At 47.5% G+C, this 27417-nt stretch overlaps 1 protein-coding gene across 10 annotated transcripts in view; it reads right to left on the bottom strand.

Annotated features, from left to right (window-relative positions):
• Nucleotides 1–27417, bottom strand: part of PHF14 (PHD finger protein 14) — a 1104121-nt gene that overhangs the window by 620167 nt on the left and 456537 nt on the right. The gene's annotated exons all lie outside the window — the stretch shown is intronic.

Genomic DNA, 27417 nt, shown 5'->3' with positions numbered 1-27417 from the left:
AAATTAAAATTGTTGGTGCTACATGTGGTCTGTCCCTGGGCATCTGTGTGCGTTATGTAGCCAAATAGGGGAATGCCTAACCAAATTTGCACTTCCAAATTTGTTTTGTGGTCTGGGGAGGGCTATTTTGGTGCATTCCCGAGATCGTGCAAGTTTAGTGTATGTATTTGTGTGTGAACCTTCCCCTTCCCCCAAATATTAAATATGTTCAATGTATTTGACTTAGGAAACCTATTTTCCTGCATACTCTGTTTTTAATGTAAACCGGTATGATTTGTATCTGATACAAGAATGTCGGTATATAAAAATGCAAAATAAAATAAATAAATAAAAATAAAAAAACAACCCTATGAGAAAAGTTCTCTTAAACTAACCACCCCACACTCTCCTGTCCGCCCCCCAGCCCTGCGAAAAACAGTAGCCCACCCCCCTGCTCCCCCAGAGTTGCTGAATGAATGAAAGCTGCCCCCCCTCGTGACCCCTCCCCAAGATGTTCGCAATAAATTCATTACCACCCCCCACCCTCCAGACCCCCCGAGACCTGATAAAAATGTCAGTTGGTGGAGCGGGCGTTCAGGAGCGGTCCGGGAGCGATGTATTGGCGTTGGTCCGTCGGCTGCGAGCACTGAAACGGGTTCCGACGGCCCTTTGCCCTTACTATGTCAGTGGGGTGGAGCAATGGCAGCGGTAGGTCCTCTGACACAGTAAGGGCAAAGGTCCACCGGCCGCCATTCCTGAAAATGGCGCCGAGGGGCCCTCGCCCTTACTATGTCACATGGGCTACTGCTGCCATTGGTGTCCCCGAGTGGCATAGTAAGGGAAAGGGCCGTCGGCGCCATGTTGATTGCTGGCAGCTGACGGCCGTAGTGAAGGAGATGTGTCCCGGACTGATCCTGGCCCCCCGCTAGAGCCTCCCGGACTTCTGTCAGGTTTTGTATGTGTTGTGAGGGCCTGGGAAGTAAATCAATTTGGCATGTGTGTGGGGGGTGTGAGGAGAGTGGTTTTGTGTGTGTTGGGAGGCTGTGGGAAGTAAATCAATTTGGCATGTGTTGGGGGTGTGAGGAGGGTGGTGGTTGTATTTTATCTGTAAAGGAAATAGTTATCTTCTGGCGAAAAAAGTGCGCAAATGTGTTAAAATGGAAGTGAAACGTGGACCTGGACTGGTGAAATGATTAGTGTAGCGTGTGTTAGTGTAAGGTATAACAGATGGCGTTTACGTCCAGCAGATGTCGCTGTTTACTGGAAAACATTTTTAAACCTATTTTACCTGTCACAGGTGTGACATATCTGTAATGAAAGTACAGAAGAACCTTCCTGTATGCGAAATCAATGTTGTGTCCAAATTTGAAAGCAACTGGTTCAGTGGTTTCTGAGATTAGATATTTTGTCCAAACTATTTAACATTTTTTTTATTTATATAGATCCTCCAAACACCAATAAAATATTTCAAAACAGCAGACATCACAAAATATTCAATAATAAAAATGGCAGTCAATCAAGAAAAATAAACTTTAAAAGCCTTTACTTACCCTCTCCAGCAGCATTCCTACTCCTCTTCCATGCATGCCAGTAGCACACAACAAAAGCAGCAATAGTGGCTGAAGCTCTGTACTCATGGTCCTCTTCCTTAGGGCCCACCACCAGTCTCTGTTTCTCACACACACACACACACACACACACACACACACACACACATATATACCAGTCACACCCCCAAGACCAGTTTCTGTCTCTCACACCCCAATCATCTCCTGACCAGTCTCTCTCTTACACACCCATACCAGTCACCTTCCCGAACAGACTCTCTCTCATGCACACACACAGGCTTCTCACTCCCACACTGGTCACACACACCCACATACCCAGGTTTCTCACTCCCATTCTCGCTCTCTCCACACGCACAGGCTTCTCATTCCCATAATCACTTTCTCTCTCTCTCACACACACACATACCCACCAGTCTCTTTCTCACTCCTATGCTTGCTGTCTCCACATACACAGGCTTCTCATTCCCATAATCACTTTCTATTACACACACAACCAGTCTCTCTCTCTCTCACACACATACCATTCACTTCACCAACCAATCTCTCATGTATACACACAGGCTTCCCACTCCCATGCTATCTCACACATTTACAGGCTTCTCACTCCCATGCTCTCTTTCACACACACACACACCCACACACTAGGCTTCTTACTCCCATGCTCTCTCACATACAAGGGTTCTCACTTCCATGCTTTCTCTCACCCACACACCAGTCATCTCCTTGACCAGTCTCTCTTTCATTCTCACACACACAGATACACTCATCTCCCTGACCAATCACTTTCACTGTCTCTCACAGATACACACATCACCTCTCTGACCAGTTTCTCTCAATCACACACATGCTCTCTCCCACACACTTACACACATGTTCTCAATCAAATACATGTTCTCACATACATACAGGCTCTAAGAATTACACAAACACTCTCAATCACACACACATTCTCTCACACACAGGTTGGCTGGCTATTTCTCTCTCACTTCCTGCGCCCCCCCCCCCCCCCCCCCCCGAGTTCAAATTGTAGCTGCAGCAGCCTCCTCCTCCAGCCCCCACAGGCCAAGAAAGAAGAATCCTATCAGCCACCGGAGGCTAATGCTGCTGTCTCCTTTGCCGATTGCTTTGGATTTTGCTCCTGGCCCACACTACTGCTCAGGGCCGAAACTGCCGTTTCTACTTTTCCACACAGCATGGCTCTTTCTTCTTCCTGCACACCCCACTGCACATCACTTCCTGTTCCAGGTCCCAGGGGAAGGTGCGGGAAGAAGAAAAGGCCAGTCTCAGTTGCCTACCTCCACTAACACTGCTGCCGTTCCCATCCACACTTGAACGTGCTGATAGCTTGGGTGACAACGGCAGCAGTGGAAGATAGTCTGCCTCTCACTCGGTAAAGGAAGAGGAAGGAAGAGAAGAGGGAGACCGGTAGCAAGCAACTCACCTGCCTGTGCTTGGCAACACACTGGTATGTCGCAACATACCAGTTGAGAATTTCTATCCTAGAAAATAAAAGGAATAGGGGAGCAGTCCATGAAGTTAGCAAGTAACTCATTTAAAACAAATCAGAGAAAATTCTTTTTCACTCAACAAATAATTAAACTCTGTAATTCATTGCCAGAGGATGTTATGGTAGTTAGGTTTAGATAAGTTCATAAAGTGTTATGATTTAAAGAATAGTAGCTTGGGATCTATTTAAGTTTGGGTACTTTCCAGGTACTTGTGATTTGGATTGGCCACTGTTGGAACCAGGTTGCTAGGCTTGATGGACCCTTAGTCTGACCCAAAATGGCATGTCTTATGTTCTTATCACTAAAACCTCTGCCCCCCCCCACCCCTTCATAAATATTTGCTTCTATCTCAAGCATGACATGAATATAGAAATACAAACAAACAACAATTAAATGGTAGTAAAGGCCACAGCTTTATTATGGTAATATACTAATTAGTATAACAAACTTGAACCCGATCCATGGTAATGAACACAGAGGCTAGACCAACCGCTGTAAATCCAAGCAAGGCAGCAATCCTACTCCCGAGCCCCCAACCTTGCTACTGAGCAAGGGGACCCCCCACCTCAAAGCCATAACCATGCACCTCAGTTTGCCATAAGGCGTTCTCTTGCCAGCCAACTGACCCAGTACTATGTACAACTGACCCAGTACTATGTTGAAATACTTGCACCACTCAAAGATTGCCACCTGATCAGGTACCAGCCCTTGCTGCGACAATATAAGCAAATGACATTAAAGACAACTTATCGGCTAGCTAACATTGCATATTGTCTGTCAAATGAAAAACGAACGTGATCAAGGATACATGAAAGCTATCTAACATCCGTCAACTGGCTACAAAACACAATTGAGGAAACTTAGACCCAACTTTCAGACAAAAGACAATGGGCAAAATGTAAGGGAAATGTGTGACTCTTCATGCACAGGCATTAAACAACATATACATGTGCATATATACACAAAGTACAATTATATACAAATGTATAAGTCTGCATGGGACCAATGCTGTAGTTACACAACTATAGCATGGGACCATGCTATACTTACACATGTTAGGTTCCATATTAGGTGCTACTACCCAAGAAAGAGATCTAAGCATCATAGTGGATAACACATTGAAATCATCGGTTCAGTGTGCTGCGGCAGTCAAAAAAGCAAACAGAATGTTGGGAATTATTAGAAAGGGAATGGTGAATAAAACGGAGAATGTCATAATGCCTCTGTCGCTTCATGGTGAGACCACACCTTGAATATTGTGTACAATTCTGGTCGCTGCATCTCAAAAAAGATATAATTGCGATGGAGAAGGTACAGAGAAGGGCTACCAAAATGATAAAGGGAATGGAACAGCTCCCCTATGAGGAAAGACTAAAGAGGTTAGGACTTTTCAGCTTGGAGAAGAGATGGCTGAGGGGGGATATGATAGAGGTGTTTAAAATCATGAGAGGTCTAGAACGGGTAGATGTGAATCGTTTTTTTTACTCTTTCGGATAATAGAAAGACTAGGGGGCACTCCATGAAGTTAGCATGTGGCACATTTAAAACTAATCGGAGAAAGTTCTTTTTTACTCAACGCACAATTAAACTCTGGAATTTGTTGCCAGAGGATGTGGTTAGTGCAGTTAGTATAGCTGTGTTTAAAAAAGGATTGGATAAGTTCTTGGACGAGAAGTCCATTACCTGCTATTAATTACCGTATTTTTCGCTCCATAAGACGCACTTTTTTTCCCCCAAAGGTGGGGGGAAAATGTATGTGCGTCTTATGGAGCGAATATAAAAAAAAAACCAAACAAAAATCTAACAAACACCCCCCCCCCGACTCCCCCAAGACCTGCCGACTTAATTTCCTACAACCCCCCCCCCCCAAGACCTGACAAATTAATTTCCTGCAACCCCCCACCCTCCTGACCCCCCCAAGACCTGCCAAACGTCCCTGGTGGTCCAGCGGGGGTCCAGGAGCGGTCCGGGAACGATCTCCTGGGCGTGAGCCGTCGGCTGCCAGTAAACAAAATGGCGCCGACGGCCCTATGCCCTCACTATGTCACTGAGACCGACCGCTGCTATTGGTCGGTCTCAGTGACATAGTGAGGGCATAGGGCCGTCGGCGCCATTTTGTTTACTGGCAGCCGACGGCCCTATGCCCTCACTATGTCACTGAGACCGACCAATAGCAGCGGTCGGTCTCAGTGACATAGTGAGGGCATAGGGCCGTCGGCGCCATTTTGTTTACTGGCAGCCGACGGCTCACGCCCAGGAGATCGTTCCCGGACCGCTCCTGGACCCCCGCTGGACCACCAGGGACGTTTGGCAGGTCTTGGGGGGGTCAGGAGGGTGGGGGGTTGCAGGAAATTAATTCGGCAGGTCTTGGGGGGGTCAGGGGGGTGGAGGTTGTTAATTTAAAGGGTTGGGATGGGGGGGGGGTTTTGGGGGTTCCCACAGAAAGAAAAATTTTCTGATCTGGGGAGTGGACCGAAATGGCCCTCCCCAGACCCGAAAACAAAATGGGGAGAAAAAAAAAAAACTATGCACTCCCCTAATTTGCTCCATAAGACGCCCAGACGCAGAGCCGGTTTAGCACAATTTTTTATTTTTTTTATTTTCCCCCTCTGAATCCTAGGTGCGTCTTATGGTCAGGTGCGTCTTATGGAGCGAAAAATACGGTAAGTTGACTTAGATAATAACCACCGCTATTACTAGCAATGGTAACATGGAATAGACTTAGTTTTTGGATACTTGCCAGGTTCTTATGGCCTGGATTAGCCACGGTTGGAAACAGGATGCTGGGCTTGATAGACCCTTGGTCTGACCCAGTATGGCATGTTCTTATGTTCTTAATGCACCACTGGAACCCTTTACAGCTTATAAGTGTGCATCAAAATACATGAACCCACCCTATGAGCAGGTGAATAAGAATGGGTGGGGGAGGAGGAACAAAGGCACGGGCAAGAGTAGGACAGCATACTAGGCCCCAAATTTAAAGGGTCCATGCCGTCATCAAGCCACACTGGGCATCCCACACAGTCTATGTCATCCAGGGCAACTGGCGCTACTGGGTAACATCAGCAGCTTGCTGAAAATGAGTCAGCATGCCAGGAAGAGGAAGAGGACGGTGTAGAAGGCCAGAGAGCCATCATGGGAGCGCAACTGTGGGAGAGGCATCAGATGGGACCCTGCCCAGCACCAGATTACTTGTGGGACTCTGCATAAAGGGCATGGGCCATTGCATTTCTCAGCATATGACACTACAAAATCATTAGCTCATGTAGAGTTACTGTGTCTAAAAATGGAATCTCAGTTTGGTGGGAGGAGGAGGGATGGATGTATTAGTCTTCATACTAGTTATTAATTTATCACAGACAGACATAGCTCAGGAACATTAAGTCCTCTGTGAACCAAGTAAAATTAAATTGTCTGTAAATGGAATAACTGGATTGAATTAAAACAGATTCCATTATATTAGCTTGAATTGATTCTTGATTAACAAAACAGAAAATGGATTGACCCCACAAAATCAAAACCTGTATGTCCCTCAGATTTATAATCATTTCTTATATGGCTGATAACAGTATCAAAAGTATTAAAAAGGGATATGAATTTTTTTTATTGCAAGGATTACTAATATGAGTGGATTTTTTTTATTCAAAAAGGTAGGTAATAGTCTAAATAAATAAATGCTTTAAAAATGGGAAGCGATTTGGGAAAAAATAAATTTTTCTTCCTTTGACAATGTCTGCCAGCTACCGCTCTGTTATCCTCCGTTCATTTGACCCAGCTCTATCAGGACCACAAACAACTGATTTTCTTATTGCTATTGCATTGAAATAAGTCTTAACCAATTAGAAGAATGCAATGTTACTGAATGTACATTTTTGGTGGAACACTGTGTGCTTATATTATAAATGAGAAGTCGGCAGCTGTGAAATATTACAGAGTTGTTTCATGGATATGAATGTGGGAACAGATAGACTGCATTACTTCTATATAATTTAGGCTCTGTATTATTGTGATGTTGTCAGCACTGTCTCCTTTTGATATATTTATACTTCTTTATTTAATATATTACCAGCTTATCCATTTGACATTAGAAAAGTTTGTATTCTGGTTACTCTTCTCTTATTTTATATGTTTATTTGGTTTTTTCCCTTATGTACATTGCTAAACGCTTTTTCAATAAAAATATTGAAATAAAAAAATAAAAGCTTTACAAAGTCCTTTTCTAAACAGTTAATAAAACAATGACAGTTTCCACCGAGTGCACAACCTTTAGCACCTAAAGAAATAATATGGCCCCTATACTGTTTCAGTGCCACGAGTCAGGCAGGCTGGGCTGAGATATCCCCTAAGCAGGACTAGGGTCAGACTCTGTGGCAGGGTCGGACTGGGTGTTCTGCCTATTCCAGCCACCAGGTTGAGCCCTTGGGTTCTAGTAGCTGGCAGGATTTATCTGGAACTGAACAAGCTGAGTGTAGAAGAATGGATGGAGCTGAAACGTCACAGGCTGGGAGCTGGAATAAAGTGCAGGCTGGGAGTTGAAGCACGGGTATAGGCTGGAGACAGGGACTGATAAGTGCAGGCTTGAACCAGAAAGCAAGGGCAAACCCTGAGATAAAGGAACAGGGCAAGGCCTGGGAAATAAACAAGGAACTGAAATGGACTGGGCAAGGCAGGACAAAGACTGGAATGGGCAGGAGTGCACCGGACAAGACAAGACAAGACTAGACAAGGACTGGGGAAGGACAGGACTAGAACAAGCAACAATAAAGAAGAAGGCCCAAACAGAGCATAAGGCTGATTAGGCAAACCTAGAAGGCCCACAGGAAACTAGGCAGAACATGGGAGGTTCAGGAAGCCACTGAACAAGGCAGGAATGGCCAAGAGGACACAGAGCAAGGTAAGGCGGCCTAGAAGGCCGCAGAGCAAGGCAAAAGACCAAGGTAGGCCACAAGGCAGGAAAGCAAAGCAAGGAAAATGGATGGCCAGGTTAAGGAGCCAAGGTGACTCAAAGAGGCAAGGACAACTGGACAGGCTAGGATAAGAAAAGCTGAAACTGCCATGTCGTGGTCAATGAGGAAGTGGCTAGAGCAGCTGTGAGGGAGGCTCGCTGATGACCACTGCTGGCAGGTAAGCTGCATAGCAGGCGGAACCATGACATTTAGGCAAAAGTAAAAATTCAGCTGTACAAGAGGATGGTCAATTAAGAGGATATGAAACAGTTTTGAAGTAACAAGTAGTACACCTAGGTTGAAGTGCAGTGGACTATCCAAAACATCATGGAAGTCTAGAAACTGCAAAGAGCTATATATATTGGTTGCACAAGAAAACTTTAAAAACATACTGAAAAACCTTCACAAAACTTACATAAATCCACTTTACTGGAACAAAAGTATACATTACATCCTTAGATCTGAGGTAAAACAAAATGTTATGTATTAAACATTAAGTTATAAAAAGGTAGTATATTAAGAGATGTCAGAAAAAGACTAAGCAGCCCATCCAGTTTGACCAGTTATTCTTGTTCATATTACCAAGGATGTATTCCAGCTGCCAGTCATAGAGCATGACCACTTGTTGACAATCACTCCTTATACATAGAAACATAGAAATGACGGCAGAATAGGACCAAACGGTCCAACAAGTTTTCCCAACAAGCTTATGGTAGCATTAGATGCACCAAACAGGTCTCCACCTTAATGGAAGCATCTGCCACACCATAAAAGTCACTCCCATACTTAGTTTCCCAAAACGTTATAGTCAACGCCCTTGTTGGTTGCTGTCTGAGTCCAATTCCTCATTATCTCTTGCCATTGAAGCAGAGAAAATGGTTGAAGTTGCATCTTCTCCATGCTTGTTTTCCCAGACTGGAAAATTCATGTCTTTGTTGGTTGCTGTCTGAAACTAATTCCCCTTTTCCTCTTTTCCTTTTGCCATTAAAGCAGAGAGCAATGTTGAGATTACTTACCTGATAATCTCCTTTTCCTTAGTGTATGCAGATGGACTCAAAACAAATGGGTATTGTGTGCTCGTGCTAGCAGTTGGAGACGGATCTGACGTCAGCACGGGTACATATACCCCCACAGGAAGTGCACCTATTCAGTAATCTTCCTAGCAAAAGCTTTATGGATATATGTGTGACTGACCGATCGATTAATCAGCAGGATTACCCTGACTAATTGATGGTAGCTGGAGACCGCCAGAGTTCTCAACCGAAAGGTGTAGACACCCGGTATGATGGAAGCCCTATTATAATCAAAACATGGCTTACCGTGAGTCAGCGAATCTCCATGTATACCGGCAGCCGGGCGGGATGCTGAGTCCATCTGCATACACTAAGGAAAAGGAGATTATCAGGTACGTAATCTCAACATTTCCTAGCGTGTAGCAGATGGACTCAAAACAAATGGGATGTACAAAAGCTACTCCCGGACTGGGCGGGAGGCTGCCCGAGGACCGTGTAGGATCGCCCTCGCAAATGCTGTGTCCTCCCTGGCCTGGACGTCCAGACGGTAGAATCTGGAGAAGGTATGGAGAGAGGACCACGTCGCTGCTTTGCATATCTCTGCAGGCGACAGCAGCATAGCTTCTGCCCAAGAGGCTGATTGTGCTCTGGTAGAATGAGCTTTGACCTGTAGAGGTGGTGGTTTTCCTGCCTCTACGTAGGCTGCCTTGATAACTTCTTTAATCCAGCAGGCGATGTTCGGCCGTGAGGCCGCTTCCCCTTGCGTCTTCCCACTGTGCAGGACGAACAGGTGGTCCGTCTTTCGTACTGCTTCTGACATTTCCAGGTATCTGGACAGCAGTCTGCCGATGTCGAGATGACGTAGCATTCGACCTTCTTCCGATTTCTTCAAACCTTCCATGGTAGGCAAGGATATGGTTTGGTTGAGGTGAAAGTGTGAAACCACCTTGGGTAAAAAGGATGGAACTGTGCGAAGATGGATAGCCTCTGGAGTGATTCTGAGAAATGGATCACGACAGGATAGTGCTTGTAGCTCTGAGATGCGGCGTGCTGAACACACAGCTAGCAGAAACACCATCTTCAAGGTTAACAAACGGAGAGACAGGCCTCGAAGGGGGTCTGAAGGCTGATCCCACTAGAAATTCCAATACTAGGTTGAGGTTCCACAATGGCACTGGCCACTTCAGTGGTGGGCGAATGTGTTTAACTCCTTTCAGGAAGCGTGAAACGTCCGGGTGCTTGGCAATGGATTTGCCGTCGCGTCTGGGACCGTAGCAAGACAGCGCTGCTACCTGTACCTTGATGGAGCTGAGGGACAGACCCTTCTGAAGTCCATCTTGTAGGAAGTCCAAGATGAGAGGAATCTTAGCGGTATGTGAATTGGTGCTGTGAGAGTCGCACCAAGCTTCAAAAACTCTCCAGATCCTGATATATGTTAGTGATGTGGAGAATTTGTGTGCTCGGAGGAGTGTATCTATAACCGGCTCCGAGTATCCCCGTTTCTTCAGTCGAGCCCTCTCAATGGTAAGAGAGAATTGAGCCGGATTCTCGTGGAGGATGGGACCTTGCCGCAGCAGGTCCCTGTGAGGAGGCAGAGGTAGAGGGTTCCCTGCCAGTAGTCTTCTCATGTCTGCGTACCAGGGTCTTCTTGGCCAGTCCGGGGCCACTAGAAGAACTAGGCCTCTGTGTCTCTGAATCCTGTGAACAATGGCGCCCAGCAGGGGCCATGGAGGAAAGGCGTACAGCAGGATCCCCTGAGGCCACGGTTGTACCAGGGCATCGATCCCCTGAGCCCGAGGATCTCGCCTGCGGCTGAAATATCTGGGAATTTGAGCGTTGGACCTGTCCGCTAGTAGGTCCATGGCTGGCGTCCCCCATCGATCCACAATTATCTGAAAAACTGTGGGTGACAGTTGCCACTCCCCCGGGTTTAGGCTTTCTCTGCTGAGGAAGTCTGCCGTCGTGTTGTCCTTCCCGGCAATGTGGACAGCGGAGATGTCCTGGCGATTTGCTTCCGCCCAAATCATCAGGGGAGTTATTTCTAGGGACACTTGCTGGCTTCTGGTTCCGCCCTGTCGATTGATGTATGCCACTGTGGTGGCGTTGTCTGATATCACTCTGACCGCTCTGTCGCAAAGTCTGTGGGCAAATCGCAGGCACGCAAGCCTGACTGCCCGTGCCTGTAGTCGGTTGATGTTCCACCTTGACTCTTCTCTGGTCCATCGCCCTTGGGCGGTGAGTTCCTCGCAGTGTGCTCCCCATCCGTTCAGGCTGGCATCTGTGGTGAGCAGAATCCAGGTTGGGGAGGACATTCTCGACCCCCGGCTTATGTGGCCGGGTTGTAACCACCACCGTAGCTGAGTCCGCACTCTGGCCGGCAGAGGTAGGTGTATGGCGTAGTTCCGCGATTGTGGACTCCATCAAGATAGAAGGGCGCGTTGCAATGGTCTCATATGAGCCCGCACCCAAGGCACCACTTCCAGAGTGGATGCCATGAGGCCGAGGACTTGTAGGTAATCCCGAGCTGTGGGCCGGCTGGCGCTCAGCAGGACCTGCAGATGATTCCGGAGTTTGGACTGTCTCTTGGAGTTCAGACTGACCTTGTCGTCTTGGGTGTAGAATTGGACCCCTAGCTATTCCAGCAACTGGGATGGCTGTAGGGAACTCTTCTTTATGTTGACTACCCATCCTAGGCTCTCCAGAAGAGCTATAACTCTGTTGGTAGCCCGGTGACTCTCCTCCGGTGACTTTGCCCTGATCAGCCAATCGTCCAGGTAGGGATGGACGAGGATTCCTTCCTTCCTGAGTGCCACCACCACTACTACTATTACTTTGGTAAAGATCCGCGGCGCGGTGGCCAACCCGAAGGGTAAAGCCCGGAACTGGAAATGCTGATTCAGGACTTTGAAGTGTAAATAGCGCTGGTGATCCCGATGGATTGGGATATGCAGGTAGGCTTCCGACAGATCTAGGGAGGTGAGAAACTCCCCTGGCTGTACTGAATTCTTGACAGACCGTAGAGTTTCCATGCGAAAGCTGGGGACCCGTAGGTGTCGATTGACTGACTTGAGGTCCAGGACGGGCCTGAAGGTGCCCTCCTTCTTGGGTACTATGAAATAAATGGAATAATGCCCAGAAGTTACCTCTTCCGCAGGTACTGGGATTATGGCTTTTAGGGCCAGGAGCCTCTGTAAGGTCACTTCTAGTGCCACTGCCTTGAGTGGCGAACAAGGAGATTCCACAAACTTGTTAGGCGAGAACGAAAGAAATCCAGGTAATATCCTTCACGGATGATGGCGAGGACCCACTGGTCCGAAGTGATCTCGACCCACCTGCGGTAGAAGAGGGTTAGCCTGCCCCCTATGGCTGCTATCCTCGGATGGGTCGGCTGATTATCATTGTGGGTTACGGCCGGGGCCAGAACCCGGGCCGGTTCTCTTCTTGGTGTGCTTAGCCCAAAAGGGCTGATTCCTGGCCTGAGAACGAGGTGCTTGATAGCGAGACCTGTAAGGGTTGAAGCGCTGCGAGGTTCTTCCTCTAGCTGGTCTGGAAACAGAACGCTGGCTCCTCCTCGACCTATCTTCTGGTAGACGGGGCAATGGAGAGGCACCCCATTTAGTAGCCCAGTTCTCGAGGTCGCTGCCGAACAGTAGGGAACCCTTAAAGGGCATTCTTGTGAGTCGTGTCTTGGAGGACGCGTCGGCCGCCCAATTGCGTAGCCAAAGCTGTCTCCTGGCTGCCACTGAGGAGGACACTCCCTTGGCTGCCGTACGGACGAGGTCGGAGGCTGCGTCAGTGAGAAATGCGAGAGCTGATTCCATGTCTTCTCCCAGGGTGTTGTTTCTTGCCTGTGATAAACAGGAGCGCGTCACCACGGTGCAGCAAGTCGCGATTCGAAGGGACAGGGCTGCTACCTCAAAGGCTTGCTTCAGAATGGTGTCCATGCGTCTGTCATGTGTATCCTTGAGGGCCGCTCCCCCCTCCACCGGAATGGTGGTGCACTTCACAATTGCGCTAACTATGGCGTCTACCCTGGGGCACGCCAGCAGCTCCTTGGTCGCCGGATCCAGAGGGTACATGCCCGACAAGGCCCGACCCCCTTTGAATGCGGCCTCCGGTGCCTTCCATTCCAACTCGATTAGCTGCTGTGCTGCTAGTAGTAGGGGGAAATGGTGAGCCGTTTGGCGCAGGCCCTCTAGCAGGGGATTCTGTACAGGGTCCCCTGGGGGGTCCTGGCCCGGAATGGCCAGCTCCGATAAGCATTGTGAGACCAGGCCTGGCAGATCTTCTTTCCGAAAGAAGCGTCTCATGGTCCGATATGGTTCTATCTCCGAGGGAAGTGCACCCTCCTCGGGGGGCTCCTCACTTACCAGGGAATAATCCGAATCCCCATAATCGGGGCTGTCAGGTGGTGAGTGGCTGCGCCTAGGTCTCGAGGGTCCAGGGATCGGATCAGCCGGAACGGGATGACCCATTCGAGGAGCAGACTGCATCTGGACAAAAGCGTGAATCCCCTTAAATAATTCCACCCAGGAAAGCGAAGCCGGATCTGGCCGCAGGGGCACCAGGTCTCTCGGGTTCCCTGGCTGCTCACCGCGGCCTGCGAAATCCAGCGTGGCCCCTGAGGAACCGCTGGGCTGGGGCCGATCTTGTCCTGGAGCTCCCATGGCTTCCTCACATTGGGCACATAGTGAGTCTGCTTCCTCGTTCTGTGTGGCTCTGAGGTTGCATGCTGAGCAGAGGCTTAGAGCGTTCATACCTGATTCTGGAGGTGCCGTCTCTGCGGACGCATGGGCTTTCTTATGCTCCATTCGCCTGAAATGCGGCGTCACCCAACAATGTGCGCCTAATACGTGCACTTAACAGCCTGCGCCTACAACGGGCGTCTTATAAATGTTCGCCTATCCACGGGCGTCTTAGAAAGTGCGCGTATCCGAGTAGCGTGCGCTAATAACTAACAACATGTGCCTATTGCGTGCGCTAACAACGTGCGCCTATCGCGTGCGCTAACAACATGCAAGGTGCACTTAATTTGGAAAAGATGAGTAGGCAGGCAAAATGGTCACCTCCCAGGCGGGCGGCCTCGTAGGCAGGCCCAGTTAGTCCACACTTCCTCAGAGACCAAGTAAAGATGTACGCCTTACCTTGTCTTCGGCGCTTCCCGGCTGCGACCCGGGCGGTCTCCGGCTACGGGGGAGAGGGGAATTCCTTCACCGCCGCGCTTAAGGAAGTGCACCCACTGCCTCTAGGCCGCGCCCGAACTCATCTCGCTCGGGGGCCAAGCCGCGCCCGAGCCCTTCTCACTCGGGAGCCAAGTCCACGCCGGGACCGAGGCTGCCTCTAGGCCGCACCCGAACTCGTCTCGCTCGGGGGCCAAGCCGCGCCCAAGCCCTTCTCACTCGGGGGCTGGGTCCCTGCCGCGAACCGGCCACCGGACCGAGGCTCTTACCTCCGAGGGACCACGGAAGTCAGCTCGGGAAACTCAACTGGGTGAGTGACCGCCTGGTATCACCACAGGAGTGTGGGGCTCGTCTTCAGTAGTTTTCTTCTATGAAATTAGTCGTTAGAATTTGGAAACACGCTCAGCGAGCGTGGGGTAGCTCCAAACTGCTTTGGAGACGGAAATTACTGAATAGCTGCACTTTCTGTGGGGGTATATGTACCCGTGCTGACGTCAGATCCGTCTCCAACTGCTAGCACGAGCACACAATACCCATTTGTTTTGAGTCCATCTGCTACACGCTAGGAAATAATGGAGTTGCATCAACAGAATGAAGGCTTATCAGCTAAGGGTAGTAACTGCCACACCAGCAAGTTACCCCCATACATTCTTTTCCTCATTTCCATCACCTAGCCTTTAGGGATCCACAGTGTTTATCCCATGCCCCCTTGAAATCCTTCACTGTTTTTGTCTTCCCTTCCAGAGGAGTGGTGAATTCCAGGCATCCACCACCCTCTCCATGAAGAAATATTTCCTGATACTGGTCCTGAGTCATCTTCCCTGGAGTTTCAATTCATGACCCCTTAGTTTTACTGGATTTCTTTTGAATGGAGATGGTTTGTCGATTGTGCATCATTAAAACTTTTCAGGTATCTGAAGGTCTGTATCATATCTCCCCTGCATCTCCTCTCCTCGAGGGCATACATATTTAGGTCCTTCAACCTCTCCTCATAAGTCATTTGATGGAGACATCCCACCATTTTGGTCACCCTTCTCTGGACCACCTCCATCCTGTCTCTGTCCCTTTTGAGATACGGTCTCCAGAACTGAACACAATATTCCAGGTTAGGCATCACCAAGGACCTATACAAGGGGATTATCACCTCCTTTTTCTTACTGACTATTCCTCCCTCTGTGCAGCCCAGCATACTTCTGGCTTTAGCTATCACCTTGTCACACTGCTTCACCGTCTTCAAATCGTTAGACACTATCACCCCCAAGATCCCTCTCTTGCTCTGTGCATAACAGCCTTCACCCCCCATCACATACAACTCTTCTGGATTACCACATCCAAAATGCATGAATCTGCACTTCTTGACATTGAATCCCAACTGCCATATCTTCGATCACTCTTCAAGCTTTCTTAAATCACTTCTTATTCTCTCCACTCCTTCCAGCATGTCCACTCTGTTGTAGATCTTAATATCCACAAAAAGTCAAAATTTACCTTCTATCCCTTCCGCAATGTCGCTCGTAACGATATTGAACAGGACTGGTCCCAACACTGATCCTTGCAGCACTTTGCTTAACACCATTCTATCTTCAGAGTAAGTTCCATTTTCCATTGCACGCTGCCTTCTATCCGTCAACCAGTTTGTAAATCCACGTCACCACCGTGGCATTCAGTTTTTGTCAACTGCTGAGTCGTTATTTTGAAAGGGATTTTTTTTTAATTAATTGCCTTTTATTCTTTTCATTTTTTGTAGAGAGATTTTTTGCATTGCACATTTTATTTCTTGGGCAAGTGTTAAAAAGAGTAGATGGGAAAGGGTTGCTTTCCTCTAGTCTTTTTAAAAAAATATTTATTCCTGCCTTTGGATTTAGTAGTTCAGAGGGAAAGTTTTTCTTTGAAACTTGGAAGTTGAAAGGAGCTCATTACCTGTGTTAATAGTATCAGGGCGAGTTCTGTATATAGGTACTCCTGGGGGAATTCTGTGCTACTGCGGAATGCAGAATTTGCGCAGAATTCCCCCTTCCCGCAGATTTCCTCTCTCACCTCGCAGATTTCCTCCTTCAATGCCCTTCCCGCAGATTTTCACCGTCGCCTCATCGATTTCCTCCCTTCAAAACTGGAAGCGCACAGACAGCGGCCATCGCGAGAGTGGGGGCATCTCAGCATGGTAGAAACAGCCTTCGCGCATGGCATGTCCGGGCCTTCATCTTCACCGCAAATGGAGCGTGTCCCACAGCATGCCGGTGAGAGAGAGAAGGGTGACAGAGAGCATGGTTGGTGAGGGGGGGTGGCGGGGAAGGTGAGAGAGAGCAGTAGGGTGTGAGAGAGAGCATGGCTGGTGAGGGAGGGAAGGTGAGAGAGAGCAGAAGGGTGTGAGAGAGAGCATGGCGGGGGGGGGATGCCAGTGAGAGAGAATATGTGTGTGAGAGAGGGGAGGGTGACAGAGCATAGTTGTTAAGAAGGGATGGGGAGGGTGAGGGTGAGAAAGCAGGAGGGTGTGAGAGAGAGCATGGGAGGTAAGAGAGGGTGGGTGGGAGATGCTTGAGTGTGGGTTTCAGAGAGGGAGCCTATATGAGGGGAAGGGGATGCCGGTGAGAGAGAATGTGTGTGTGAGAGAGGAGAGGGGATGTGGGGGAGGGTGGTAAGAGGGGGAGTGGGGGGGGGATGCTTATAGGTTTTAGAAAGGGAGTCTATGTGAGGGGAGAGGAGGGTGACAGCGCAGAAGGGTGAGAGAGCATGGGAGGTAAAAGTGGGGGGCTGGGGGGATGCTTGAGTGTGGGTTTCAGAGAGAGGGAGCCTATATGAGGAGATTGTGAAGGACTGTGTGTGTGTGAGAGAGATTGGGAGCTCGTGTGTATGCCGTGACACCAAACGTCGTGACGTCACATCTTGAGCGGCCCAATTGCACGCACAGGGGCCGCTTTCGCCCGTGTGATGCATCCATCTTCGCGGGCAGCTGGAGGCAGGGGAGCCGCGGTCCCTCGTCGCCGATGTCCGTCTCCGGAGGGGGGCTGCAAAAAAAGTAAGTCGCTTCATTGCTTTTCACTGCCAGTCCTCTCTCCCCTCCTCCCGAAGCAAGGCGCGAAAAGCAGCCTTGCTTCAGGAGAAGGGGAGAGAGGACTGACAATCCCGAGCGTAGGATTGCCAGTCCTCTCTCTCTCTTGCTACTTTTTTTTTTTCGCTTTTTCATTTGTTTTTTTTTTTTCATTTTTTCGATTTTTTTCCACTTTCGTTGCTTGCTTCGGGAGGAGAGGAGAGAGGACTGGCAATCCCGAGCGTAGGAGAACCGTCCACTTCCTGGTACCTGTCTGTAATGTTTTCACCGGTCTGCACCGCGTTAATTGTGTCCGTTCCAGGGTCCAATCCCTGAATGAGCTGCCCTGGTCACTCAGGAACTCAAATAGTAGTTAAAGTTACTTTTCTTTACAAAGTCCTCATGTGGAGTTTGAACCTCCTCCACCTGGATGGGAGGCGAATGCCTTCCCCACTGAGCTAGCAACTCAGTTTCTGAAGTCTGGCTTCAAAAGTCCATCTTTAAACAACAAATCCAATGTTCAAAAGTCTGGCCCTGCTGGGCCTAACTGCCACCACCCACCATATCTCTTGGGATGGGTTTTCTCGTCCCAGGATACAACCACCCGCTTGGCAGTTCTCTAGGTAAAGTGTCTTTATCGTAAGTCCAAACCAACAGAAGTCCCTGCGCTCACCTTCCTTGTGATAGTGGTTGCAGTCCTTCACACCATCGGGATATCCAGTGTCCAAGTTTCCCAGACCAGCCAGGCAGCCCGTTCCTTCCTCCTCAGTCCCCGGCAGGAGACTGAGACTGCTCTGCTAGGGAGTCCTTTTTATCTTGTGGAGACTCCTCCTCCAATCGCAGGCGATTGGCTTTGGGAAGGCTCCTCCTCAATTTAGCCCTCCCCTTGAAGCCAAGGATTGGTTCCCAGAGCTCCACCCTCCATTTCCCACACCTGTGGCTCCTCTAGTCTTATAACCTCTGGGGGAAGGAACCAAGGGACATCTCTAGCCGGGTGCTGCTGTATTTTCCTTCCCCCCTTCTCTTGAATCCTTGGTTCCAGGGTTCTTAACTGACCCCTCAGGTTTGGGACATAGATCCCGTCACACACCTGCCCCCGTTTTCTAGGAGCCTTGTCTTCCAGCAAGACTCCTACTCCTTTTCTAGCTGGGCAGTCAGCATTCAAGTGTGCTTTTCCTACTGTATGCTGGTTCCCAAAAGGAAAATGGTTTTCTAATTTTACCTCTTCCCTTCCACTTTTTGAATCATTTCTGACCCGAGTGGACACCCATTTCCCTACAGGTTTCTGGAGGGACAACCAATCTCTCCCCAAGAGTAAAGGATATGGTAGGGCTTCAATCACCGCTACCCTTAAGGTCTGAGTCCTCCCCTCGGCACTAATAGGGATCCAATAGGCGGGTTCTTGTCTAGTGTCCCCATGTACACATCGTACCCCCATTCGTCCCACAAAGGTATTCTTTTGTTTTGGCACTTTAAGTGCCCTGGCCAATGTCCCAGCCATAAGAGATTGATTACTCCCTGTGTCAATAACAGCAGTAAGAACTTTCCCCAGGATCTTAATGGCTTTCTTAATGGGTGCTTTTTCTCCAATCCCTTGTTCCTGCTGGGTAATTCCTGCCCCACTGAAATTGCATTCCATAAGGGGACATTCTCTTTTAAAGTGTCCTAGCTCTCCACACTTAAAACATCGGAGAGGGGTCCTGGACTCCTGGGTAGGTTTCTTTCTGTCCTCCGTCTTAATCCCCATGGCTACTTTCCCATACATAGGGGATTTTCTTTTATCCCCCCAACTTTCTCGGCTTCCATATACCTTTCGGCTAGGGTAATGGCTTCTGTTAAACTAGCAGGGCTCTGTTGGGCCATCCACTGCTTTCGAGGTTGGGGTTGCACCTCCATAAATTGTTCCAATACTATCTTTTCCACTAGCTGATTGGGATCCTGCTCTGACTGACAGAGCCATAGGGCGGCCCAGTCGTCTAACTGTTGGGCCACGGCCCTAGGCCGATCCGTTTTTTTAAATGTATGAGACCGAAAGCGGCGTCGATATAGCTCAGGGGAAAGTCCCAACCTATCTTCGATGGCTGCCTTTACTGCCCCATAGTCCAGAGCCTGAGTTGGCTCCAAGGCCCGGTAAGCGGCCTGTGCTTCCCCTGACAAATACGGCGCCAGTCTAATGGGCCACTGTGTTTTTGGCCAGCCCACAGCTTCGGCCACCCATTCAAAAGTCACTAGGAATGCCTCGGGTCATCCTGGGGACCCAATTTTGTCAAGCTTAATCCATGCATGGGTTTTCTCATCCCAGGATACAACCACCCGCTTGGCAGTTCTCTAGGTAAAGTGTCTTTATCGTAAGTCCAAACCAACAGAAGTCCCCGCGCTCACCTTCCTTGTGATAGTGGTTGCAGTCCTTCACACCATCGGGATATCCAGTGTCCAAGTTTCCCAGAGCAGCCAGGCAGCCCGTTCCTTCCTCCTCAGTCCCCGGCAGGAGACTGAGACTGCTCTGCTAGGGAGTCCTTTTTATCTTGTGGAGACTCCTCCTCCAATCGCAGGCGATTGGCTTTGGGAAGGCTCCTCCTCAATTTAGCCCTCCCCTTGAAGCCAAGGATTGGTTCCCAGAGCTCCACCCTCCATTTCCCACACCTGTGGCTCCTCTGGTCTTATATCCTCTGGGGGAAGGAACCAAGGGACATCTCTAGCCAGGTGTTGCCATATTTTCCTTCCCCCCTTCTCTTGAATCCTTGGTTCCAGGGTTCTTAACTGACCTCTCAGGTTTGGGACATAGACCCCGTCACACTGTCATTTCAAATGTTATTTGAAATGACATTTGAAATTACAGATACCAGCATGACCGTGAAGCATTAGGCCAGCGCACCCAGGATACTGTATAGCGCTCTATACAGTAAAATGGGTTGCGCGGGCCTAACGCTTCACGGACGCTTCTTAGACGCAGCTTGCATTTGCAAGCTATTTACATACAGTATCGAGCGGTAGGTGAGCTGGACTGTGTGTGCGGCAACCACAGGTGCGCCTGGCATTAACGCAGCTCTTCCTACCGCTCCTTACTGTATCGGCCTGAATGTTAGGAATTATTAGGAAGGAACTGCTGAATAAAATGGAAAATGTCTTAACGCCTCTGTATCACTCCATGGTGAGACCGCATCTTGAATACTTTTCACAATTCTCAAAAAAGAGTTAGTTGCACTGGAAAAGGTACAGAGAAGGACAACCAAAATGGTAAAGGGGAGAGAACAGTTCCCCTATGAGGAAAGGTTAAAGAGGTTAGGGCTGTTCAGTTTGGAGAAGAGATGGCCGAGGGGGGATATGATAGAGGTCTTTAAAATCATGAGAGGTCTAGAACAGATAAATGTGAATTGGTTATTAACTCTTTTGGATAACAGGACTAGGGAGCACTCCATGAAGTTAACAAGTAATTTAAAACTAATCGAGGAAAATTATTTTTTCACTCAACGCACAATTAAGCTCTGGAATTTATTGCCAGAGGATGTGGTTAGTGCAGCTGGGTTTAAAAAAGTTTGGATAAGTTCTTGGAGAAGTCCATTAACTACTATTAAACAAGCTGACTTATAGAATAGCCACTATTATTACTGGCATCAGTAGCATGGGATCTACTCAGTGTTTGGGTACTTGCCAGGTACTTGTAGCCAGGACTGGCCACTATTGTAAACAGGATGCTGGGTTTGATGGACCCTTGGTCTGATCCAGTAGGGCAGTTTCTTATGTTCAAAAGTGAAGGGAGATATTTATAGAGTTTGACAAATAAAAAGCAGGCTTGCTTAACAAATATTTTTGTTCATCACTATCTGAGGATGGGGCTTTGAACAGAAAACAGACACAAATAGCAATGGATACCTTCACTAATGTAACTGTTGTGCCCAGTCACAGGCAGCTGCGACCTTTCATGCTCACCTCTTTTTTCCCTGCACCGTCAATCATTGGGAGAATGGCGGCCTCCGCCAACCAATGCAGACTTCCCCGGCGTCCCTGAAACAGCATGGGCGCTGCCGACTGCCATCTTACTTCCGGCATCACCTAGGCACGTGCGCAGGGCCTCCAAATGAATATGTCATGGCGATAACCTCGGGGGTGTCCCATTCCGATGAGGTCAACACCGCTAGTATACTTATATGGACTGGCCCATTGCTAAGACGAGTTAGCAAGGAGTTCTCTTGCTTGTTAAATCCGCTCTAACTTGGATCTTCTGTTCCAGACTCTCCTCCTGGTATTCGGATGCTCTGAGTACCCACTCCTCTGGGGCTCTTCCGCATCTTGGCTATCCACTCCTCGGAGGGCCTTCCTGCCTGGGATTTCCTGACCCGCTCCTCGGGTATCTCTGCTGGGACTTCCTTGTGTGAGTACCTTCTCCAACTTCTATCTATGTACCGAAGACTCCACGGCGTACCCCGTTCCTCGGGCCACCACCATTCTTCAGTCTATCTGTGCCTCAGGATTCCATCACCTATACAAGGTCTATGGTCTGGTTCCTGTATCACCGACCTCTGCCTCTTCGGCTTCTACAGTACACCTTTCTCGGCTTACCCCGCACAGCGGGCCACTATCATATCTGCACTCAGAGGTATTTACATCGGCCTACTGGAATTCCCGGGTGTACCCCACACTGCGGGCCACTACCAGGACCTTCGTATATACATCATCATCCTGACTACTGTATTTGGCTCTAAGACTATGTTTACTACATTTCCCGCTCCTTGGGTTATGTAGTATCTTTTCTCCTTAATAAAGTCTCTCTCACAATGTCCTACGTCCTCTCACCTCGGTCCGGGGTTCAACAATTCATCAAAACCATAACAGTAACCATAGGAATTACAGTCAGAAAGCCAGGAAAATTGTTTCTTTCCTTTTCTTTACAGAGGTGCTACTACTGTGGGAGTCAAGGTCAGGGCTGGGGCCTCTACAGGATAAGAAGCACTGCGGCAGCAGGCTCAGATGGAGACATACCAAGATATATCAATGTAATACACCACTGTTTCAGCGATCTAAACAACAATACAAAAAATCATAGGCAAAAACCTCTATCGCTGATGTTAATGAAATTTTTACGGATACCAATAAAATTTTTTTGGTGAATAAAATATACTTTTTGCACCTACATAATGTGGAATGTACTTATTTAGAGTAGACTATGTTGTATTTGATAAAATATTAAAGGAGTTAGAGGAAAGTTTCATACATAATGTAGGTGTCCCCGCACCACTACTTTGTGGTATATAATCATAAACTCTCCTCCTCCTCCTCATGTGCAATTTTTTTGTGTGAAAAAATTTTTTTTTGCTTTTTTTTCTATGTGTTATAATAACCTTAAGACTCTGCCAGGGCGGGGGGGTCGATGAGATTTCAATGCGAATAACACATTAGTGAGGCTTAACAAGCATTAATACTAAATAAATGAAAGTCAGACTTCCCCGATTGGTGTTGGTATGTGATGTCCGCCTTCTGGTAACGGTCCCGACATGAACTATCCGTGTTTCAGATGTCGAATCTTTCCTCAGGGGTGTACGAGTTGATGCTGGACAACCAACTACTGAGGTCTGAGTTTCTCCGCGCCGTAATTGCTCAAACAGTTTCCACGTTCGCCTCCAATAGATGTTACTCCGGCCTCGCCTCCGGTAGGATAGTCTATAGGTATGCCGTGACCCCTTTTATGTGAGTCACTGGAAGTAAAATTAGCCAATGGAATCATTGAAAAGGCTTTGACATCCGGTGACGTGACTGGCCGACCTGGTCGGGAACTACCCAACCTGGTCGGAAACTTGCTAGTGCCGAAGCACGAATCTGAGGGAATTGCGCTGATTGGTGTACTTTTGTCATGCGTCGGTGACGCACTGAATTAGCGTGCTAGACCTAAATGAGTACGGACTATCTAAACGTGTGATGCTACTGATCAAGATGTGTTAGAGTATCAAGAACTGTAAGGTTCGCCTGAATTAATAAAGGATATTAAACTTTACAACAAGGTATTCCAAAAGTTCGTCGTTCATGCCCCGGGGGGCGGATGATGAAAGCGTAAAAATCCAAAATGCTTCACGGTTGTTGAGGAGGATACGAACGTCGCCTCCCCTCACTGGGGGTTCAATGTGTTCTAATACTGTCCATTTTAATTCTGTGATGGAATGTCCGGAGTCTATCAGATGTTGTACCATAGGTGCCGTCGTCTTGGCGGTTGTAAACCTTGATTTGTGTTCTCCTAATCGGACCTTGATAGGTCTCGTGGTACGACCAATATATAACTTCGGGCACGGACAAATGATGATGTAGACCACATTGATAGATAAACAGTTCGTATTGCTCTTGCGCCAGACTTTATATCTCGAAATCGGGTCCTCCCCCTGTATTCCCGTGATTGTTTGTACGCACCAAGTACAGTGGCCACACGCTTGGTGGCCAACGAGTGTTTCTTCATGTTTAAAATTCTCTATCTGTGCGTGGACCGTGAGGTCTCTAATGTTCCTCCCTCGGGACATGGCGAACGTAGGTGGTTCATTGAAAGTGTCATGCATTGTTAATACATGCCAATGCCTCCGTATAGCTGCTTTTATTACACTTGCTGCTGTAGATTGTTTAAGCACACATATCAGTCGAGTTTCCTCTTTCATGGGTTTGTACTGTAACAATGCGTCACGATCACTATGTTTAGCTCTTTTGTATGCCCTATTAATGGCTTGATGGGGATAGCCTCTTGACAGGAATCTGCCTGCTAGGATGTCTGCTTGAATTTCGAAGTCCTTTGCGGTGGAGCATATGCGCTTAGCTCTGAAATATTGGCTGACTGGAAGCCCCATTTTAAAACTCTGAGGGTGATGACTGGAAAACCTCAACAGGTTATTGCGGTCAGTGAGTTTTCGATGTATGGTGGTCTGCAGTATCCCCTGTTCTATATTTATAACCACATCCAAAAAAGAAATTGCTGTTTTAGATATGTGAGAAGTGAATTGCAATCAGATGGAGACATGGCAGCAACAATCCGACGCATTTCAAAATTTGATGTTGGGGACTTTTGGCTCCTTGCCTATGCCTACATCTGGGCTTAGTTTACATTATGTCCTATCTTTTAAAGTTACACATAAAACTATCATGTTTTCCTTGCCTATAGCCATGATGAGCTTCTTGTGACTTTATAGTACCTGGTTGGGCTAGGCAAGTAAATATTCATTCATTTCAGTTGTAGAGATATCCATATTCCTGGAAGGAAAGGGTGTTCTACATTTCATGCCGTCAAACATACATGCATGTAGCCCTCAATACCTTCAGTGCATATCAGATGTCTATGCCTGTTATAGCAGTCAAATAAGCTATTTTACTAAGTATACATCAGTTAAAGTATAGACACAGCATAGTTTCTTCTATAACCAACACAGAAAATGTAGTTACAAGATGTGTTGTAACAGAATTGTGAAAAAATAATTTGTGCAAAGTATATGGTATGCGTCCTCTACTGCTGGCCACATCTTTTGCACACTGCTGCCCTCTTCTCCACAGCTGCCATGGCAACTTATCCTTGGGGGAAGATGAGTTATAAATTCAAGATCTGGTCCCCTACTGCATTTCTAGGCCAGCAGAGGAAAGCATAGTATTGAGAGGTGCCTTCTAAATCTCCTTGGGTTTGAGTGTACCACTTCTGTGCTGCATCCAAAAACAAAAGCCCACAACAGTGGAGACCATACCAGCTTGAATTGGGTATAATACTGTAGACATTTGGCCTTTTGCCATTATGTACTGCCTTTTAAGTAATCAATTAATCAGATATGCATAAAAATGATTATACTTATTTGGCACAACATTGGATATTTGTGTTTGGGATATAAACATTTTAAAGACTTGTTTCTTTCTCTGTCTTCATAGTGCCTATGTATATGCCTCCAAAGATACACTTGATTCATTCAGGTATCAGATGATATTGAAGCCTCTGTTCAATATTAGTTAGGAGATATTTTACAGGTCTTCTGCTGGCCTTAGGTGCTGTTTCACTTCTCTCAGTTTTAGCTTGCACTTGCAATCCACAAAGCATTTCCCACAAGTTTCAAAGAATCAGTGGAAACAATCTCCCATTGCTAGCCCACATTTGCATCTTGCATAGCATCAAGTTCTCGCTACCTTTCTCCCATACTGAACTTTTTCGCCAGAATACCCTCTTCTTGGCTGAAGCAGACATTTCATAATGTTCTCTTTGCCTGAGAACTAGAGTGCTGCTTTCCCAAGTGGATAAAATCTCAGGCTATGGCTCCACTGGGTAATAGAGCTCTTTCCTTCTCCCCTCTTCCTTATCTCAATTCTATTCCAAATCACTTTTTTACCATCTTCCTACCATTGCTCTTCTCATGCCCCCCCCCTTTCCTACTTTACTCGTCACACCCACTTACACTTCACCTCTTCTCTTTCATCTCAGACCACTTCGCCTAGACCAAAAACAAGACAAGATAGATGGGACAACCTAATAAACTCAGAAACTTGCAACTATAGACAAGTTTTCATTATACAATGCAGAACCAAATACCACCAAATACAGGCAACTCCCTCAGAGCTTGCAAAAAATCTACAAATTACTTTCCTCCAAACTCCAGCATTTCTCTCATATCCCTGAAATACACTGAAAAAGTTTCCCTCTAAAAATTGCTGGCTTTATGCTACCCAGATCAGTGTTTTCCAGCAATGTTCTAGGGATAATTAAGATATTACATGATATTTAACATTTCATATGATATTATATGCAAATAAAAATATAAACATAAAATACTAATGCATAGCATATTCTTAATGAATATGGAGACAGTTCTTTTTGTGATGCCTTAAAATCCATACAATATTTAATATTTTTTAATGAAAACATCTCCTTTGTGTTTTTTATTCCCTTCTTTTGTAATTGTTTCTGGCTAAAGTCAAAGCTATAAAAAATAAAATGTTAAATGCTTCCTATGTTTTTTTTTAATTTATATTTTATTAACCATTGTTTATAAAACACAATACAATAAACAACAACATGTATCAATGGTTTTAGATACAATCAGACTGACTTTGTATGCTTCCTGTTTTTAAGCAATCAAAAATCATTTTAGCTACATTAACTTTGATGCTAAGGATATATAGCATTAAGCAGTGTCACCCAACCTTTAAGGAAGAAAAATATAAGAAATAAATAAAACTAAGCAAACAAAATTGTTCAAAGTTCCAAATTTCTCTATCTGTTTGCATTCTGTCACATGCATAGGTTCATCTGACAGCAGCATATTGGAGTGAAATTCTAGGATTAGCTTTATAGCACAATAGATTAACATGATTTTCACTAGATTATTCTATATATGACTTTTAAAGTTTTTTTTTAATCTTGTAAATCTCCTCACTCATTGGGGCGGATTTTAAGAGCCCTGCTCGCGTAAATCCGCCCGGATTTACGCGAGCAGGGCCCTGCGCGCCGGGAAGCCTATTTTACATAGGCCTCCCGGCGAGCGCAGAGCCCCGGGACTCGCGTAAGTCCCGGGGTTCTCGGAGGGGGGCGTGTCGGCGGGCGGGCCCGGTCGTCGCGGCGTTCCGGGGGCGTGTCGGCAGCGTTTTGGGGGCGGGTCCGGGGGCGTGGCGACGCCCGGGGGCGTGGCCGCGCCCTCCGTACCCGCCCCCAGGTCGCGGCCCGGCGCGCAGCAGGCCCGCTGGCGCGCGGGGATTTACGTCTCCCTCCGGGAGGCGTAAATCCCCCGACAAAGGTAAGGGGGGGGGTGTAGACAGGGCCGGGTGGGTGGGGTAGGTAGGGGAAGGGAGGGGAAGGTGAGGGGAGGGCAAAGGAAAGTTCCCTCCGAGGCCGCTCCGATTTCGGAGCGGCCTTGGAGGGAACGGGGGGAGGCAGCGCGGCTCGGCGCGCGCAGGCTATACAAAATCGATAGCCTTGCGCGCGCCGATCCAGGATTTTAGTGGATACGCGCGGCTCCGCGCGTATCTACTAAAATCCAGCGTACTTTTGCTTGAGTCTGATGCGCAAGCAAAAGTAGGCTGATCGCGCTTCTTTTAAAATCTACCCCATTATATATAGCAATGTCACAATGCTAAAAGAATGATCAAAAAGTTAACTTGATACCAATACAAACACAGGATATATAAAATCAAGTTTTATGCCCAAGAACAAAGTGCACAGGCTGCAAGTAATTAAAACGTCCTACACTAATCATTT

The sequence above is a fragment of the Rhinatrema bivittatum genome, chromosome 2 (assembly GCF_901001135.1).
Source record: "Rhinatrema bivittatum chromosome 2, aRhiBiv1.1, whole genome shotgun sequence".
Classification (NCBI taxonomy): Eukaryota; Metazoa; Chordata; class Amphibia; order Gymnophiona; family Rhinatrematidae; genus Rhinatrema; species Rhinatrema bivittatum.
The sequence above is the reverse complement of the archived record's forward strand: the minus strand, read 5'-3'. Positions and strand labels throughout refer to the sequence as shown.